At 50.0% G+C, this 19,331-nt stretch overlaps 1 long non-coding RNA gene across 1 annotated transcript; it reads left to right on the top strand.

Moving 5' to 3' along the window:
* Positions 1-289: 289 nt before the first annotated feature.
* Positions 290-18,572, top strand: LOC136595495 (uncharacterized). The gene is made up of 7 exons (XR_010788705.1): positions 290-409; positions 2,905-3,061; positions 8,147-8,303; positions 10,734-10,890; positions 13,400-13,556; positions 16,055-16,211; positions 18,557-18,572. It is a non-coding gene; the product is annotated as an uncharacterized lncRNA (long non-coding RNA).
* Positions 18,573-19,331: the final 759 nt, after the last annotated feature.

The raw sequence follows: 19,331 nt of genomic DNA on the forward strand, positions 1-19,331 counted from the left end.
GGCAGTACACGGTACAACAGCACTTCTGACCGCCTCTTCAGCAGTATTGCAGTCACGGCGTCAGTTTATTACTCTGCCTAACGCCGTGATTGGTTTACATGATAATAATTTGCCGCCTTCATTTCTCTTCAGTGACGGATTTGTATACATGTCGCCTGAGATCATTTAGGAAGCGACGGCACGCTTTCTGTCTTGCGCTGTAGAGTGCAGTGATGGACGCTTGTAAATTGGCTTTCTTATTGTCATTGACAGGGCATCATCTTAGGACCTTAATGAAAAACAATGAAGAACAGCGCAGAAAGCACCCCGCCGGGCGCATGATGGTCAGAAGCAAGCCGCGGAGCAACAGAAGAAGAAGGCGGGCCGGTCCAATGAACTGCGTTCTCTTTGCCGTCATGTGGACGGTCAGGTGCGTGTGCATCGCTTAATGCTTCACGTACCGTGACAGATTTCTCAGGTGCTACAGTGCCAACGTGACAGAATAAAGGGGTATTCCCATCTGAGACTTTCCTGGCATGTCCACAAGATATGCCATGGAAGTCTGATAGTTGCGAGTCCCACGTCTCAGGCTCGTACCCACCTCTAGTTTTGGTATCCCTGACCTCCTGCCCGGCTGGATGGTGGCGCCTGGGGGTGGCGAGGACTTACGAAAACAGCCGAGCGGACGAGCTATGCTCTTTCCGTAAGTCTGGAAGTAAGTTGGCAAGCAAGGTGTGATGCTCTGGGCAATGTTCAGCCTATAAACCTTGGGTCCTGGCATTTATGTGGATGTAAACTTGACACGTACCCCTCCTTAAAAGGGTTTTCCCATTACTTAAAATTGCTTCACAGCCACTCTGCCCTTCCTGGTTGCTGTTGAGCAGGATGTGTGACTGCTGCAGCCAATCACCGGCTATAGGAGGTCACTGCTGTGTCGATTGACTAGCTCCAATAGTCACAGGTGCTGGTCAGTAGGAAGTACAGAGTGGCTGGGAGGCTTTTTACAGTGGTGGAAAAACCCCTTGAAATGTTTTTGCAGCCCAGGTTCACCCTTTATGGCATGAAATATAGTAAAACGGGCGTCTCTGTAAAGGATCCAGGCATATGGCAGCTGGCTACTTGATATTTGCCTATATGTGTGACCTTTCAGCCTTCGCTCATGGGGCCCGACGACTGTGGGCTGAAACGTCACACCTAGAATTGAAGTATCTGTAATTTTTCAAAAAATGTGTTGGAGTGCTGGCTATTTTTAGGTTTTTGATCAAGGAGACACAGAGTTGGGGTTACAGTTCCTTCCTTCCTTCCTTCCTTCCTTCCTTCCTTCCTTCCTTCCTTCCTTCCTTCCTTCCTTCCTTCCTTCCTTCCTTCCTTCCTTCCTTCCTTCCTTCCTTCCTTCCTTCCTTCCTTCCTTCCTTCCTTCCTTCCTTCCTTCCTTCCTTCCTTCCTTCCTTCCTTCCTTCCTTCCTTCCTTCCTTCCTTCCTTCCTTCCTTCCTTCCTTCCTTCCTTCCTTCCTTCCTTCCTTCCTTCCTTCCTTCCTTCCTTCCTTCCTTCCTTCCTTCCTTCCTTCCTTCCTTCCTTCCTTCCTTCCTTCCTTCCTTCCTTCCTTCCTTCCTTCCTTCCTTCCTTCCTTCCTTCCTTCCTGGTCCATGCAGATAGAATAGCTTCTTGCGGTTGTGGCAAATTACATGGCGGTGCTGGGAATAGCTGACACGAAGAATTCATGGATTTATGCTGCTTGTGCCAAATTCTGGCCTTTCCATCGGCGTGGCACAACAGAGCAGGGTTCCCCTGTAAACCCAATATTTTTTCACTGCTCGGGGATCCCATTTTTGCCTTCTTTTGTTCGCCGGAGTCTGTCTTGCTTTCTAGTTTCTCTTAGACACAATAAGACATAAGCCAGTTATTTGCTGTTACGGCCTGTCCGTGCTGAGGAACGGGGAGTTGTGCCTTGGGACCATTTAGTTGGAGCTCCACAGGCGTTTGATTGGTTTGCTGCACTGTGTGCGGCCGGGTGGTGGGAAGTATCCGAACAGCCTCCTCCGGCCCCTTCTGCGGAGGATCCCCTTTGGCTGAGTGTTCTTCCTGGAAGACGCCATTATGGGTGTACTCTGGACAGGGCTGCAGGAGGAGAGCCCAGAAGTTGTGAGTTTTTGAAATGCGGGCCCTGCCTAGTCCTGCGGCCATGACAAGGCCTTGTGGGAAGTGGCTGACAATGGTGGTTGTAATATGGCCGGGCAGTGAAAATTGTGGATGTAGGAACGTTGTGAGTGCAGTTTTTGGTGCTGTTCCCCGGGGTGAAGCGTGTAATTTCCATCCAGGGAAGCTGAAATGGTGAAAGGTCAGCCGCTGGCTGTAATAATGCAGCTGACCGTTGGGTGTATAGTAGAGGCCGGCGCTGCATTGTGGCCTGCTCTATTCAAACGCCAACTGATTCCATGTGCCTGGCTGTAGTGTAGTGGTCAGAGCACACGTCCGGGGTCGCAGACGGTTCCAGATCAATTACCTGCACCTCATTTGTGGACACCACTTTTTTTTTTTTACAATTTCATAATTTTTTTAAAATCCACCCAAAGTAAACACAAACCTTTTACCTGCTTTTACTTCCATGTTTAGTGATAAACGGGCACACACACACACATGGGCAAGCAGCGGGTCCATAGCTGGTGGGCATGGGCAGTACACGGTACAACAGCACTTCTGACCGCCTCTTCAGCAGTATTGCAGTCACGGCGTCAGTTTATTACTCTGCCTAACGCCGTGATTGGTTTACATGATAATAATTTGCCGCCTTCATTTCTTTTCAGTGACGGATTTGTATACATGTCGCCTGAGATCATTTAGGAAGCGACGGCACGCTTTCTGTCTTGCGCTGTAGAGTGCAGTGATGGACGCTTGTAAATTGGCTTTCTTATTGTCATTGACAGGGCATCATCTTAGGACCTTAATGAAAAAGAATGAAGAACAGCGCAGAAAGCACCCCGCCGGGCGCATGATGGTCAGAAGCAAGCCGCGGAGCAACAGAAGAAGAAGGCGGGCCGGTCCAATGAACTGCGTTCTCTTTGCCGTCATGTGGACGGTCAGGTGCGTGTGCATCGCTTAATGCTTCACGTACCGTGACAGATTTCTCAGGTGCTACAGTGCCAACGTGACAGAATAAAGGGGTATTCCAATCTGAGACTTTCCTGGCATGTCCACAAGATATGCCATGGAAGTCTGATAGTTGCGAGTCCCACGTCTCAGGCTCGTACCCACCTCTAGTTTTGGCATCCCTGACCTCCTGCCGGCTGGATGGTGGCGCCTGGGGGTGGCGAGGACTTACGAAAACAGCCGAGCGGACGAGCTATGCTCTTTCCGTAAGTCTGGAAGTAAGTTGGCAAGCAAGGTGTGATGCTCTGGGCAATGTTCAGCCTATAAACCTTGGGTCCTGGCATTTATGTGGATGTAACCTTGACACGTACCCCCTCCTTAAAGGGGTTTTCCCATTACTTAAAATTGCTTCACAGCCACTCTGCCCTTCCTGGTTGCTGTTGAGCAGGATGTGTGACTGCTGCAGCCAATCACCGGCTATAGGAGGTCACTGCTGTGGCGATTGACTAGCTCCAATAGTCACAGGTGCAGGTCAGTAGGAAGTACAGAGTGGCTGGGAGGCTTTTTACAGTGGTGGAAAAAACCCCTTGAAATGTTTTTGCAGCCCAGGTTCACCCTTTATGGCATGAAATATAGTAAAACGGGCGTCTCTGTAAAGGATCCAGGCATATGGCAGCTGGCTACTTGATATTTGCCTATATGTGTGACCTTTCAGCCTTCGCTCATGGGGCCCGACGACTGTGGGCTGAAACGTCACACCTAGAATTGAAGTATCTGTAATTTTTCAAAAAATGTGTTGGAGTGCTGGCTATTTTTAGGTTTTTGATCAAGGAGACACAGAGTTGGGGTTACAGTTCCTTCCTTCCTTCCTTCCTTCCTTCCTTCCTTCCTTCCTTCCTTCCTTCCTTCCTTCCTTCCTTCCTTCCTTCCTTCCTTCCTTCCTTCCTTCCTTCCTTCCTTCCTTCCTTCCCTTCCTTCCTTCCTTCCATCCTTCCTTCTTCCTTCCTTCTTCCTTCCTTCCTTCCTTCCTTCCTTCCTTCCTTCCTTCCTTCCTTCCTTCCTTCCTTCCTTCCTTCCTTCCTTCCTTCCTTCCTTCCTTCCTTCCTTCCTTCCTGTCCTTCCTTCCTTCCTTCCTTCCTTCCTTCCTTCCTTCCTTCCTTCCTTCCTTGTCCATGCAGATAGAATAGCTTCTTGCGGTTGTGGCAAATTACATGGCGGTGCTGGGAATAGCTGACACGAAGAATTCATGGATTTATGCTGCTTGTGCCAAATTCTGGCCTTTCCATCGGCGTGGCACAACAGAGCAGGGTTCCCCTGTAAACCCAATATTTTTTCACTGCTCGGGGATCCCATTTTTGCCTTCTTTTTGTTCGCCGGAGTCTGTCTTGCTTTCTAGTTTCTCTTAGACACAATAAGACATAAGCCAGTTATTTGCTGTTACGGCCTGTCCGTGCTGAGGAACGGGGAGTTGTGCCTTGGGACCGATTTAGTTGGAGCTCCACAGGCGTTTGATTGGTTTGCTGCACTGTGTGCGGCCGGGTGGTGGGGAAGTATCCGAACAGCCTCCTCCGGCCCCCTTCTGCGGAGGATCCCCTTTGGCTGAGTGTTCTTCCTGGAAGACGCCATTATGGGTGTACTCTGACAGGGCTGCAGGAGGAGAGCCCAGAAGTTGTGAGTTTTTGAAATGCGGGCCCTGCCTAGTCCTGCGGCCATGACAAGGCCTTGTGGGAAGTGGCTGACAATGGTGGTTGTAATATGGCCGGGCAGTGAAAATTGTGGATGTAGGAACGTTGTGAGTGCAGTTTTTGGTGCTGTTCCCGTGGTGAAGCGTGTAATTTCCATCCAGGGAAGCTGAAATGGTGAAAGGTCAGCCGCTGGCTGTAATAATGCAGCTGACCGTGGGTGTATAGTAGAGGCCGGCGCTGCATTGTGGCCTGCTCTATTCAAACGCCAACTGATTCCATGTGCCTGGCTGTAGTGTAGTGGTCAGAGCACACGTCCGGGGTCGCAGACGGTTCCAGATCAATTACCTGCACCTCATTTGTGGACACCACTTTTTTTTTTTTACAATTTCATAATTTTTTTAAATCCACCCAAAGTAAACACAACCTTTTACCTGCTTTTACTTCCATGTTTAGTGATAAACGGGCACACACACACACATGGGCATGCAGCGGGTCCATAGCTGGTGGGCATGGGCAGTACACGGTACAACAGCACTTCTGACCGCCTCTTTCAGCAGTATTGCAGTCACGGCGTCAGTTTATTACTCTGCCTACGCCGTGATTGGTTTACATGATAATAATTTGCCGCCTTCATTTCTTTTCAGTGACGGATTTGTATACATGTCGCCTGCGATCAGTTTAGGAAGCGACGGGCACGCTTTCTGTCTTGCGCTGTAGAGTGCAGTGATGGACGCTTGTAAATTGGCTTCTTATTGTCATTGACAGGCATCATCTTAGGACCTTAATGAAAAGAATGAAGAACAGCGCAGAAAGGCACCCCGCCGGGCGCGTGACGGTCAGAAGCAAGCCGCGGAGCAACAGAAGAAGAAGGCGGGCCGGTCCAATGAACTGGCGTTCTCTTTGCCGTCATGTGGACGGTCAGGTGCGTGTGCATCGCTCTAATGCTTCACGTACCGTGACAGATTTCTCAGGTGCTACAGTGCCAACGTGACAGAATAAAGGGGTATTCCCATCTGAGACTTTCCTGGCATGTCCACAAGATATGCCATGGAAGTCTGATAGTTGCGAGTCCCACGTCTCAGGCTCGTACCCACCTCTAGTTTTGGCATCCCTGACCTCCTGCCCGGCTGGATGGTGGCGCCTGGGGGGTGGCGAGGACTTACGAAAACAGCCGAGCGGACGAGCTATGCTCTTTCCGTAAGTCTGGAAGTAAGTTGGGCAAGCAAGGTGTGATGCTCTGGGCAATGTTCAGCCTATAAACCTTGGGTCCTGGCATTTATGTGGATGTAACCTTGACACGTACCCCTCCTTAAAGGGGTTTTCCCATTACTTAAAATTGCTTCACAGCCACTCTGCCCTTCCTGGTTGCTGTTGAGCAGGATGTGTGACTGCTGCAGCCAATCACCGGCTATAGGAGGTCACCTGCTAGTGAGCGATTGACTAGCTCCAATAGTCACAGGTGCAGGTCAGTAGGAAGTACAGAGTGGCTGGGAGGCTTTTTACAGTGGTGGAAAAACCCCTTGAAATGTTTTTGCAGCCCAGGTTCACCCTTTATGGCATGAAATATAGTAAAACGGGCCGTCTCTGTAAAGGATCCAGGGCATATGGCAGCTGGCTACTTGATATTATCAGCCTTCGCTCATGGGGCCCGACGACTGTGGGCTGAAACGTCACACCTAGAATTGAAGTATCTGTAATTTTTCAAAAAATGTGTTGGAGTGCTGGCTATTTTTAGGTTTTTGATCAAGGAGACACAGAGTTGGGGTTACAGTTCCTTCCTTCCTTCCTTCCTTCCTTCCTTCCTTCCTTCCTTCCTTCCTTCCTTCCTTCCTTCCTTCCTTCCTTCCTTCCTTCCTTCCTTCCTTCCTTCCTTCCTTCCTTCCTTCCTTCCTTCCTTCCTTCCTTCCTTCCTTCCTTCCTTCCTTCCTTCCTTCCTTCCTTCCTTCCTTCCTTCCTTCCTTCCTTCCTTCCTTCCTTCCTTCCTTCCTTCCTTCCTTCCTTCCTTCCTTCCTTCCTTCCTTCCTTCCTTCCTTCCTTCCTTCCTTCCTTCCTTCCTTCCTTCCTTCCTTCCTTCCTTCCTTCCTTCCTTCCTTCCTTCCTTCCTTCCTTCCTTGTCCATGCAGATAGAATAGCTTCTTGCGGTTGTGGCAAATTACATGGCGGTGCTGGGAATAGCTGACACGAAGAATTCATGGATTTATGCTGCTTGTGCCAAATTCTGGCCTTTCCATCGGCGTGGCACAACAGAGCAGGGTTCCCCTGTAAACCCAATATTTTTTCACTGCTCGGGGATCCCATTTTTGCCTTCTTTTGTTCGCCGGAGTCTGTCTTGCTTTCTAGTTTCTCTTAGACACAATAAGACATAAGCCAGTTATTTGCTGTTACGGCCTGTCCGTGCTGAGGAACGGGGAGTTGTGCCTTGGGACCATTTAGTTGGAGCTCCACAGGCGTTTGATTGGTTTGCTGCACTGTGTGCGGCCGGGTGGTGGGAAGTATCCGAACAGCCTCCTCCGGCCCCTTCTGCGGAGGATCCCCTTTGGCTGAGTGTTCTTCCTGGAAGACGCCATTATGGGTGTACTCTGGACAGGGCTGCAGGAGGAGAGCCCAGAAGTTGTGAGTTTTTGAAATGCGGGCCCTGCCTAGTCCTGCGGCCATGACAAGGCCTTGTGGGAAGTGGCTGACAATGGTGGTTGTAATATGGCCGGGCAGTGAAAATTGTGGATGTAGGAACGTTGTGAGTGCAGTTTTTGGTGCTGTTCCCCGGGGTGAAGCGTGTAATTTCCATCCAGGGAAGCTGAAATGGTGAAAGGTCAGCCGCTGGCTGTAATAATGCAGCTGACCGTTGGGTGTATAGTAGAGGCCGGCGCTGCATTGTGGCCTGCTCTATTCAAACGCCAACTGATTCCATGTGCCTGGCTGTAGTGTAGTGGTCAGAGCACACGTCCGGGGTCGCAGACGGTTCCAGATCAATTACCTGCACCTCATTTGTGGACACCACTTTTTTTTTTTACAATTTCATAATTTTTTTAAAATCCACCCAAAGTAAACACAAACCTTTTACCTGCTTTTACTTCCATGTTTAGTGATAAACGGGCACACACACACACATGGGCATGCAGCGGGTCCATAGCTGGTGGGCATGGGCAGTACACGGTACAACAGCACTTCTGACCGCCTCTTCAGCAGTATTGCAGTCACGGCGTCAGTTTATTACTCTGCCTAACGCCGTGATTGGTTTACATGATAATAATTTGCCGCCTTCATTTCTTTTCAGTGACGGATTTGTATACATGTCGCCTGCGATCATTTAGGAAGCGACGGCACGCTTTCTGTCTTGCGCTGTAGAGTGCAGTGATGGACGCTTGTAAATTGGCTTTCTTATTGTCATTGACAGGGCATCATCTTAGGACCTTAATGAAAAAGAATGAAGAACAGCGCAGAAAGCACCCCGCCGGGCGCGTGACGGTCAGAAGCAAGCCGCGGAGCAACAGAAGAAGAAGGCGGGCCGGTCCAATGAACTGCGTTCTCTTTGCCGTCATGTGGACGGTCAGGTGCGTGTGCATCGCTTAATGCTTCACGTACCGTGACAGATTTCTCAGGTGCTACAGTGCCAACGTGACAGAATAAAGGGGTATTCCCATCTGAGACTTTCCTGGCATGTCCACAAGATATGCCATGGAAGTCTGATAGTTGCGAGTCCCACGTCTCAGGCTCGTACCCACCTCTAGTTTTGGCATCCCTGACCTCCTGCCCGGCTGGATGGTGGCGCCTGGGGGTGGCGAGGACTTACGAAAACAGCCGAGCGGACGAGCTATGCTCTTTCCGTAAGTCTGGAAGTAAGTTGGCAAGCAAGGTGTGATGCTCTGGGCAATGTTCAGCCTATAAACCTTGGGTCCTGGCATTTATGTGGATGTAACCTTGACACGTACCCCTCCTTAAAGGGGTTTTCCCATTACTTAAAATTGCTTCACAGCCACTCTGCCCTTCCTGGTTGCTGTTGAGCAGGATGTGTGACTGCTGCAGCCAATCACCGGCTATAGGAGGTCACTGCTGTGGCGATTGACTAGCTCCAATAGTCACAGGTGCAGGTCAGTAGGAAGTACAGAGTGGCTGGGAGGCTTTTTACAGTGGTGGAAAAACCCCTTGAAATGTTTTTGCAGCCCAGGTTCACCCTTTATGGCATGAAATATAGTAAAACGGGCGTCTCTGTAAAGGATCCAGGCATATGGCAGCTGGCTACTTGATATTTGCCTATATGTGTGACCTTTCAGCCTTCGCTCATGGGGCCCGACGACTGTGGGCTGAAACGTCACACCTAGAATTGAAGTATCTGTAATTTTTCAAAAAATGTGTTGGAGTGCTGGCTATTTTTAGGTTTTTGATCAAGGAGACACAGAGTTGGGGTTACAGTTCCTTCCTTCCTTCCTTCCTTCCTTCCTTCCTTCCTTCCTTCCTTCCTTCCTTCCTTCCTTCCTTCCTTCCTTCCTTCCTTCCTTCCTTCCTTCCTTCCTTCCTTCCTTCCTTCCTTCCTTCCTTCCTTCCTTCCTTCCTTCCTTCCTTCCTTCCTTCCTTCCTTCCTTCCTTCCTTCCTTCCTTCCTTCCTTCCTTCCTTCCTTCCTTCCTTCCTTCCTTCCTTCCTTCCTTCCTTCCTTCCTTCCTTCCTTCCTTCCTTCCTTCCTTCCTTCCTTCCTTCTCCATGTAGACAGAATAGCTTCTTGCGGTTGTGGCAAATTACATGGCGGTGCTGGGAATAGCTGACACGAAGAATTCATGGATTTATGCTGCTTGTGCCAAATTCTGGCCTTTCCATCAGCGTGGCACAACAGAGCAGGGTTCCCCTGTAAACCCAATATTTTTTCACTGCTCGGCGATCCCATTTTTGCCTTCTTTTGTTCGCCAGAGTCTGTCTTGCTTTCTAGTTTCTCTTAGACACAATAGGACATAAACCAGTTATTTGCTGTTACGGCCTGTCCGTGCTGAGGAACGGGGAGTTGTGCCTTGGGCCATTTAGTTGGAGCCCCCGCAGGCGTTTGATTGGTTTGCTGTTTGATGGACTGTGTGCGGCCGGGTGGTGGGAAGTATCTGGACAACCTCCTCCGGCCCCTTCTGCGGAGGATCCCCTTTGGCTGAGTGTTCTTCCTGGAAGATGCCATTGTGGGTGTACTCTGGACAGGGCTGCAGGAGGAGAGCCCAGAAGTTGTGAGTTTTTGAAATGCGGGCCCTGCCTAGTCCTGCGGCCATGACAAGGCCTTGTGGGAAGTGGCTGAGAATGGTGGTTGTAATATGGCCGGGCAGTGAAAATTGTGGATGTAGGAGCATTGTGAGTGCAGTTTTTGGTGCTGTTCCCCGGGGTGAAGCGTGTAATTTCCATCCAGGGAAGCTGAAATGGTGAAAGGTCAGCCGCTGGCTGTAATAATGCGGCTGACCGCTGGGTGTATAGTAGAGGCCGGCGCTGCATTGTGGCCTGCTCTATTCAAACGCCAACTGATTCCATGTGCCTGGCTGTAGTGTAGTGGTCAGAGCACACGTCCGGGGTCGCAGACGGTTCCAGATCAATTACCTGCACCTCATTTGTGGACACCACTTTTTTTTTTTTACAATTTCATAATTTTTTTAAAATCCACCCAAAGTAAACACAAACCTTTTACCTGCTTTTACTTCCATGTTTAGTGATAAACGGGCACACACACACACATGGGCATGCAGCGGGTCCATAGCTGGTGGGCATGGGCAGTACACGGTACAACAGCACTTCTGACCGCCTCTTCAGCAGTATTGCAGTCACGGCGTCAGTTTATTACTCTGCCTAACGCCGTGATTGGTTTACATGATAATAATTTGCCGCCTTCATTTCTCTTCAGTGACGGATTTGTATACATGTCGCCTGAGATCATTTAGGAAGCGACGGCACGCTTTCTGTCTTGCGCTGTAGAGTGCAGTGATGGACGCTTGTAAATTGGCTTTCTTATTGTCATTGACAGGGCATCATCTTAGGACCTTAATGAAAAACAATGAAGAACAGCGCAGAAAGCACCCCGCCGGGCGCATGATGGTCAGAAGCAAGCCGCGGAGCAACAGAAGAAGAAGGCGGGCCGGTCCAATGAACTGCGTTCTCTTTGCCGTCATGTGGACGGTCAGGTGCGTGTGCATCGCTTAATGCTTCACGTACCGTGACAGATTTCTCAGGTGCTACAGTGCCAACGTGACAGAATAAAGGGGTATTCCCATCTGAGACTTTCCTGGCATGTCCACAAGATATGCCATGGAAGTCTGATAGTTGCGAGTCCCACGTCTCAGGCTCGTACCCACCTCTAGTTTTGGTATCCCTGACCTCCTGCCCGGCTGGATGGTGGCGCCTGGGGTTGGCGAGGACTTACGAAAACAGCCGACGCGGACGAGCTATGCTCTTTCCGTAAGTCTGGAAGTAAGTTGGCAAGCAAGGTGTGATGCTCTGGCAATGTTCAGCCTATAAACCTTGGGTCCTGGCATTTATGTGGATGTAAACTTGACACGTACCCCTCCTTAAAAGGGTTTTCCCATTACTTAAAATTGCTTCACAGCCACTCTGCCCTTCCTGGTTGCTGTTGAGCAGGATGTGTGACTGCTGCAGCCAATCACCGGCTATAGGAGGTCACTGCTGTGGCGATTGACTAGCTCCAATAGTCACAGGTGCTGGTCAGTAGGAAGTACAGAGTGGCTGGGAGGCTTTTTACAGTGGTGGAAAAACCCCTTGAAATGTTTTTGCAGCCCAGGTTCACCCTTTATGGCATGAAATATAGTAAAACGGGCGTCTCCTGTAAAGGATCCAGGCATATGGCAGCTGGCTACTTGATATTTGCCTATATGTGTGACCTTTCAGCCTTCGCTCATGGGGGCCCGACGACTGTGGGCTGAAACGTCACACTAGAATTGAAGTATCTGTATTTTTCAAAAAATGTGTTGGAGTGCTGGCTATTTTTAGGTTTTTGATCAAGGAGACACAGAGTTGGGGTTACAGTTCCTTCCTTCCTTCCTTCCTTCCTTCCTTCCTTCCTTCCTTCCTTCCTTCCTTCCTTCCTTCCTTCCTTCCTTCCTTCCTTCCTTCCTTCCTTCCTTCCTTCCTTCCTTCCTTCCTTCCTTCCTTCCTTCCTTCCTTCCTTCCTTCCTTCCTTCCTTCCTTCCTTCCTTCCTTCCTTCCTTCCTTCCTTCCTTCCTTCCTTCCTTCCTTCCTTCCTTCCTTCCTTCCTTCCTTCCTTCCTTCCTTCCTTCCTTCCTTCCTTCCTCCTCTTCCTTCCTTCCTTCCTTCCTTCCTTCCTTCCTTCCTTCCTTCCTTCCTTCCTTCCTTCCTTCCTTCCTTCCTTCCTTCCTTCCTTCCTTCCTTCCTTCCTGGTCCATGCAGATAGAATAGCTTCTTGCGGTTCTGGCAAATTACATGGCGGTGCTGGGAATAGCTGACACGAAGAATTCATGGATTTATGCTGCTTGTGCCAAATTCTGGCCTTTCCATCGGCGTGGCACAACAGAGCAGGGTTCCCCTGTAAACCCAATATTTTTTCACTGCTCGGGGATCCCATTTTTGCCTTCTTTGTTCGCCGGAGTCTGTCTTGCTTTCTAGTTTCTCTTAGACACAATAAGACATAAGCCAGTTATTTGCTGTTACGGCCTGTCCGTGCTGAGGAACGGGAGTTGTGCCTTGGGACCATTTAGTTGGAGCTCCACAGGCGTTTGATTGGTTTGCTGCACTGTGTGCGGCCGGGTGGTGGAAGTATCCGAACAGCCTCCTCCGGCCCCTTCTGCGGAGGATCCCCTTTGGCTGAGTGTTCTTCCTGGAAGACGCCATTATGGGTGTACTCTGGACAGGGCTGCAGGAGGAGAGCCCAGAAGTTGTGAGTTTTTGAAATGCGGGCCCTGCCTAGTCCTGCGGCCATGACAAGGCCTTGTGGGAAGTGGCTGACAATGGTGGTTGTAATATGGCCGGGCAGTGAAAATTGTGGATGTAGGAACGTTGTGAGTGCAGTTTTTGGTGCTGTTCCCCGGGGTGAAGCGTGTAATTTCCATCCAGGGAAGCTGAAATGGTGAAAGGTCAGCCGCTGGCTGTAATAATGCAGCTGACCGTTGGGTGTATAGTAGAGGCCGGCGCTGCATTGTGGCCTGCTCTATTCAAACGCCAACTGATTCCATGTGCCTGGCTGTAGTGTAGTGGTCAGAGCACACGTCCGGGGTCGCAGACGGTTCCAGATCAATTACCTGCACCTCATTTGTGGACACCACTTTTTTTTTTTTACAATTTCATAATTTTTTTAAAATCCACCCAAAGTAAACACAAACCTTTTACCTGCTTTTACTTTCATGTTTAATGATAAACGGGCACACACACACACATGGGCATGCAGCGGGTCCATAGCTGGTGGGCATGGGCAGTACACGGTACAACAGCACTTCTGACCGCCTCTTCAGCAGTATTGCAGTCACGGCGTCAGTTTATTACTCTGCCTAACGCCGTGATTGGTTTACATGATAATAATTTGCCGCCTTCATTTCTTTTCAGTGACGGATTTGTATACATGTCGCCTGAGATCATTTAGGAAGCGACGGCACGCTTTCTGTCTTGCGCTGTAGAGTGCAGTGATGGACGCTTGTAAATTGGCTTTCTTATTGTCATTGACAGGGCATCATCTTAGGACCTTAATGAAAAAGAATGAAGAACAGTGCAGAAAGCACCCCGCCGGGCGCATGATGGTCAGAAGCAAGCCGCGGAGCAACAGAAGAAGAAGGCGGGCCGGTCCAATGAACTGCGTTCTCTTTGCCGTCATGTGGACGGTCAGGTGCGTGTGCATCGCTTAATGCTTCACGTACCGTGACAGATTTCTCAGGCGCTACAGTGCCAACGTGACAGATTAAAGGGGTATTCCCATCTGAGACTTTCCTGGCATGTCCACAAGATATGCCATGGAAGTCTGATAGTTGCGAGTCTCACGTCTCAGGCTCGTACCCACCTCTAGTTTTGGCATCCCTGACCTCCTGGCCGGCTGGATGGTGGCGCCTGGGGGTGGCGAGGACTTACGAAAACAGCCGAGCGGACGAGCTATGCTCTTTCCGTAAGTCTGGAAGTAAGTTGGCAAGCAAGGTGTGATGCTCTGGGCAATGTTTAGCCTATAAACCTTGGGTCCTGGCATTTATGTGGATGTAACCTTGACACGTACCCCTCCTTAAAGGGGTTTTCCCATTACTTAAAATTGCTTCACAGCCACTCTGCCCTTCCTGGTTGCTGTTGAGCAGGATGTGTGACTGCTGCAGCCAATCACCGGCTATAGGAGGTCACTGCTGTCTGTGGCGATTGACTAGCTCCAATAGTCACAGGTGCAGGTCAGTAGGAAGTACAGAGTGGCTGGGAGGCTTTTTACAGTGGTGGAAAAACCCCTTGAAATGTTTTTGCAGCCCAGGTTCACCCTTTATGGCATGAAATATAGTAAAACGGGCGTCTCTGTAAAGGATCCAGGCATATGGCAGCTGGCTACTTGATATTTGCCTATATGTGTGACCTTTCAGCCTTCGCTCATGGGGCCCGACGACTGTGGGCTGAAACGTCACACCTAGAATTGAAGTATCTGTAATTTTTCAAAAAATGTGTTGGAGTGCTGGCTATTTTTAGGTTTTTGATCAAGGAGACACAGAGTTGGGGTTACAGTTCCTTCCTTCCTTCCTTCCTTCCTTCCTTCCTTCCTTCCTTCCTTCCTTCCTTCCTTCCTTCCTTCCTTCCTTCCTTCCTTCCTTCCTTCCTTCCTTCCTTCCTTCCTTCCTTCCTTCCTTCCTTCCTTCCTTCCTTCCTTCCTTCCTTCCTTCCTTCCTTCCTTCCTTCCTTCCTTCCTTCCTTCCTTCCTTCCTTCCTTCCTTCCTTCCTTCCTTCCTTCCTTCCTTCCTTCCTTCCTTCCTTCCTTCCTTCCTTCCTTCCTTCCTTCCTTCCTTCCTTCCTTCCTTCCTTCCTTCCTTCCTTCCTTCCTTCCTTCCTTCCTTCCTTCCTTCCTTCCTTCCTTCCTTCCTGGTCCATGCAGATAGAATAGCTTCTTGCGGTTGTGGCAAATTACATGGCGGTGCTGGGAATAGCTGACACGAAGAATTTATGGATTAATGCTGCTTGTGCCAAATTCTGGCCTTTCCATCGGCGTGGCACAACAGAGCAGGGTTCCCCTGTAAACCCAATATTTTTTCACTGCTCGGGGATCCCATTTTTGCCTTCTTTTGTTCGCCGGAGTCTGTCTTGCTTTCTAGTTTCTCTTAGACACAATAAGACATAAGCCAGTTATTTGCTGTTACGGCCTGTCCGTGCTGAGGAACGGGGAGTTGTGCCTTGGGACCATTTAGTTGGAGCTCCACAGGCGTTTGATTGGTTTGCTGCACTGTGTGCGGCCGGGTGGTGGGAAGTATCCGAACAGCCTCCTCCGGCCCCTTCTGCGGAGGATCCCCTTTGGCTGAGTGTTCTTCCTGGAAGACGCCATTATGGGTGTACTCTGGACAGGGCTGCAGGAGGAGAGCCCAGAAGTTGTGAGTTTTTGAAATGCGGGCCCTGCCTAGTCCTGCGGCCATGACAAGGCCTTGTGGAAGTGGCTGACAATGGTGGTTGTAATATGGCCGGGCAGTGAAAATTGTGGATGTAGGAACGTTGTGAGTGCAGTTTTTGGTGCTGTTCCCCGGGGTGAAGCGTGTAATTTCCATCCAGGGAAGCTGAAATGGTGAAAGGTCAGCCGCTGGCTGTAATAATGCAGCTGACCGTTGGGTGTATAGTAGAGGCCGGCGCTGCATTGTGGCCTGCTCTATTCAAACGCCAACTGATTCCATGTGCCTGGCTGTAGTGTAGTGGTCAGAGCACACGTCCGGGGTCGCAGACGGTTCCAGATCAATTACCTGCACCTCATTTGTGGACACCACTTTTTTTTTTTTACAATTTCATAATTTTTTTAAAATCCACCCAAAGTAAACACAAACCTTTTACCTGCTTTTACTTCCATGTTTAGTGATAAACGGGCACACACACACACATGGGCATGCAGCGGGTCCATAGCTGGTGGGCATGGGCAGTACACGGTACAACAGCACTTCTGACCGCCTCTTCAGCAGTATTGCAGTCACGGCGTCAGTTTATTACTCTGCCTAACGCCGTGATTGGTTTACATGATAATAATTTGCCGCCTTCATTTCTTTTCAGTGACGGATTTGTATACATGTCGCCTGAGATCATTTAGGAAGCGACGGCACGCTTTCTGTCTTGCGCTGTAGAGTGCAGTGATGGACGCTTGTAAATTGGCTTTCTTATTGTCATTGACAGGGCATCATCTTAGGACCTTAATGAAAAAGAATGAAGAACAGCGCAGAAAGCACCCCGCCGGGCGCGTGATGGTCAGAAGCAAGCCGCGGAGCAACAGAAGAAGAAGGCGGGCCGGTCCAATGAACTGCGTTCTCTTTGCCGTCATGTGGACGGTCAGGTGCGTGTGCATCGCTTAATGCTTCACGTACCGTGACAGATTTCTCAGGTGCTACAGTGCCAACGTGACAGAATAAAGGGGTATTCCCATCTGAGACTTTCCTGGCATGTCCACAAGATATGCCATGGAAGTCTGATAGTTGCGAGTCCCACGTCTCAGGCTCGTACCCACCTCTAGTTTTGGCATCCCTGACCTCCTGCCCGGCTGGATGGTGGCGCCTGGGGGTGGCGAGGACTTACGAAAACAGCCGAGCGGACGAGCTATGCTCTTTCCGTAAGTCTGGAAGTAAGTTGGCAAGCAAGGTGTGATGCTCTGGGCAATGTTCAGCCTATAAACCTTGGGTCCTGGCATTTATGTGGATGTAACCTTGACACGTACCCCTCCTTAAAGGGGTTTTCCCATTACTTAAAATTGCTTCACAGCCACTCTGCCCTTCCTGGTTGCTGTTGAGCAGGATGTGTGACTGCTGCAGCCAATCACCGGCTATAGGAGGTCACTGCTGTGGCGATTGACTAGCTCCAATAGTCACAGGTGCAGGTCAGTAGGAAGTACAGAGTGGCTGGGAGGCTTTTTACAGTGGTGGAAAAACCCCTTGAAATGTTTTTGCAGCCCAGGTTCACCCTTTATGGCATGAAATATAGTAAAACGGGCGTCTCTGTAAAGGATCCAGGCATATGGCAGCTGGCTACTTGATATTTGCCTATATGTGTGACCTTTCAGCCTTCGCTCATGGGGCCCGACGACTGTGGGCTGAAACGTCACACCTAGAATTGAAGTATCTGCAATTTTTCAAAAAATGTGTTGGAGTGCTGGCTATTTTTATGTTTTTGATCAAGGAGACACAGAGTTGGGGTTACACTTCCTTCCTTCCTTCCTTCCTTCCTTCCTTCCTTCCTTCCTTCCTTCCTTCCTTCCTTCCTTCCTTCCTTCCTTCCTTCCTTCCTTCCTTCCTTCCTTCCTTCCTTCCTTCCTTCCTTCCTTCCTTCCTTCCTTCCTTCCTTCCTTCCTTCCTTCCTTCCTTCCTTCCTTCCTTCCTTCCTTCCTTCCTTCCTTCCTTCTTTCCTGGTCCATGCAGACAGAATAGCTTCTTGCGGTTGTGGCAAATTACATGGCGGTGCTGGGAATAGCTGACACGAAGAATTCATGGATTTATGCTGCTTGTGCCAAATTCTGGCCTTTCCATCGGCGTGGCACAACAGAGCAGGGTTCCCCTGTAAACCCAATATTTTTTCACTGCTCGGCGATCCCATTTTTGCCTTCTTTTGTTCGCCGGAGTCTGTCTTGCTTTCTAGTTTCTCTTAGACACAATAAGACATAAGCCAGTTATTTGCTGTTACGGCCTGTCCGTGCTGAGGAACGGGGAGTTGTGCCTTGGGACCATTTAGTTGGAGCTCCGCAGGCGTTTGATTGGTTTGCTGCACTGTGTGCGGCCGGGTGGTGGGAAGTATCCGAACAGCCTCCTCCGGCCCCTTCTGCGGAGGATCCCCTTTGGCTGAGTGTTCTTCCTGGAAGACGCCATTATGGGTGTACTCTGGACAGGGCTGCAGGAGGAGAGCCCAGAAGTTGTGAGTTTTTGAAATGCGGGCCCTGCCTAGTCCTGCGGCCATGACAAGGCCTTGTGGGAAGTGGCTGACAATGGTGGTTGTAATATGGCCGGGCAGTGAAAATTGTGGATGTAGGAACGTTGTGAGTGCAGTTTTTGGTGCTGTTCCCCGGGGTGAAGCGTGTAATTTCCATCCAGGAAGCTGAAATGGTGAAAGGTCAGCCGCTGGCTGTAATAATGTGGCTGACCGCTGGGTGTATAGTAGAGGCCGGCGCTGCATTGTGGCCTGCTCTATTCAAACGCCAACTGATTCCATGTGCCTGGCTGTAGTGTAGTGGTCAGAGCACACGTCCGGGGTCGCAGACGGTTCCAGATCAATTACCTGCACCTCATTTGTGGACACCACTTTTTTTTTTTACAATTTCATAATTTTTTTAAAATCCACCCAAAGTAAACACAAACCTTTTACCTGCTTTTACTTCCATGTTTAGTGATAAACGGGCACACACACACACATGGGCATGCAGCGGGTCCATAGCTGGTGGGCATGGGCAGTACACGGTACAACAGCACTTCTGACCGCCTCTTCAGCAGTATTGCAGTCACGGCGTCAGTTTATTACTCTGCCTAACGCCGTGATTGGTTTACATGATAATAATTTGCCGCCTTCATTTCTCTTCAGTGACGGATTTGTATACATGTCGCCTGAGATCATTTAGGAAGCGACGGCACGCTTTCTGTCTTGCGCTGTAGAGTGCAGTGATGGACGCTTGTAAATTGGCTTTCTTATTGTCATTGACAGGGCATCATCTTAGGACCTTAATGAAAAACAATGAAGAACAGCGCAGAAAGCACCCCGCCGGGCGCATGATGGTCAGAAGCAAGCCGCGGAGCAACAGAAGAAGAAGGCGGGCCGGTCCAATGAACTGCGTTCTCTTTGCCGTCATGTGGACGGTCAGGTGCGTGTGCATCGCTTAATGCTTCACGTACCGTGACAGATTTCTCAGGTGCTACAGTGCCAACGTGACAGAATAAAGGGGTATTCCCATCTGAGACTTTCCTGGCATGTCCACAAGATATGCCATGGAAGTCTGATAGTTGCGAGTCCCACGTCTCAGGCTCGTACCCACCTCTAGTTTTGGTATCCCTGACCTCCTGCCCGGCTGGATGGTGGCGCCTGGGGGTGGCGAGGACTTACGAAAACAGCCGAGCGGACGAGCTATGCTCTTTCCGTAAGTCTGGAAGTAAGTTGGCAAGCAAGGTGTGATGCTCTGGGCAATGTTCAGCCTATAAACCTTGGGTCCTGGCATTTATGTGGATGTAAACTTGACACGTACCCCTCCTTAAAAGGGTTTTCCCATTACTTAAAATTGCTTCACAGCCACTCTGCCCTTCCTGGTTGCTGTTGAGCAGGATGTGTGACTGCTGCAGCCAATCACCGGCTATAGGAGGTCACTGCTGTGGCGATTGACTAGCTCCAATAGTCACAGGTGCTGGTCAGTAGGAAGTACAGAGTGGCTGGGAGGCTTTTTACAGTGGTGGAAAAACCCCTTGAAATGTTTTTGCAGCCCAGGTTA

This window comes from Eleutherodactylus coqui, unplaced genomic scaffold (genome assembly GCF_035609145.1).
Source record: "Eleutherodactylus coqui strain aEleCoq1 unplaced genomic scaffold, aEleCoq1.hap1 HAP1_SCAFFOLD_821, whole genome shotgun sequence".
NCBI classification, from domain to species: domain Eukaryota; kingdom Metazoa; phylum Chordata; class Amphibia; order Anura; family Eleutherodactylidae; genus Eleutherodactylus; species Eleutherodactylus coqui.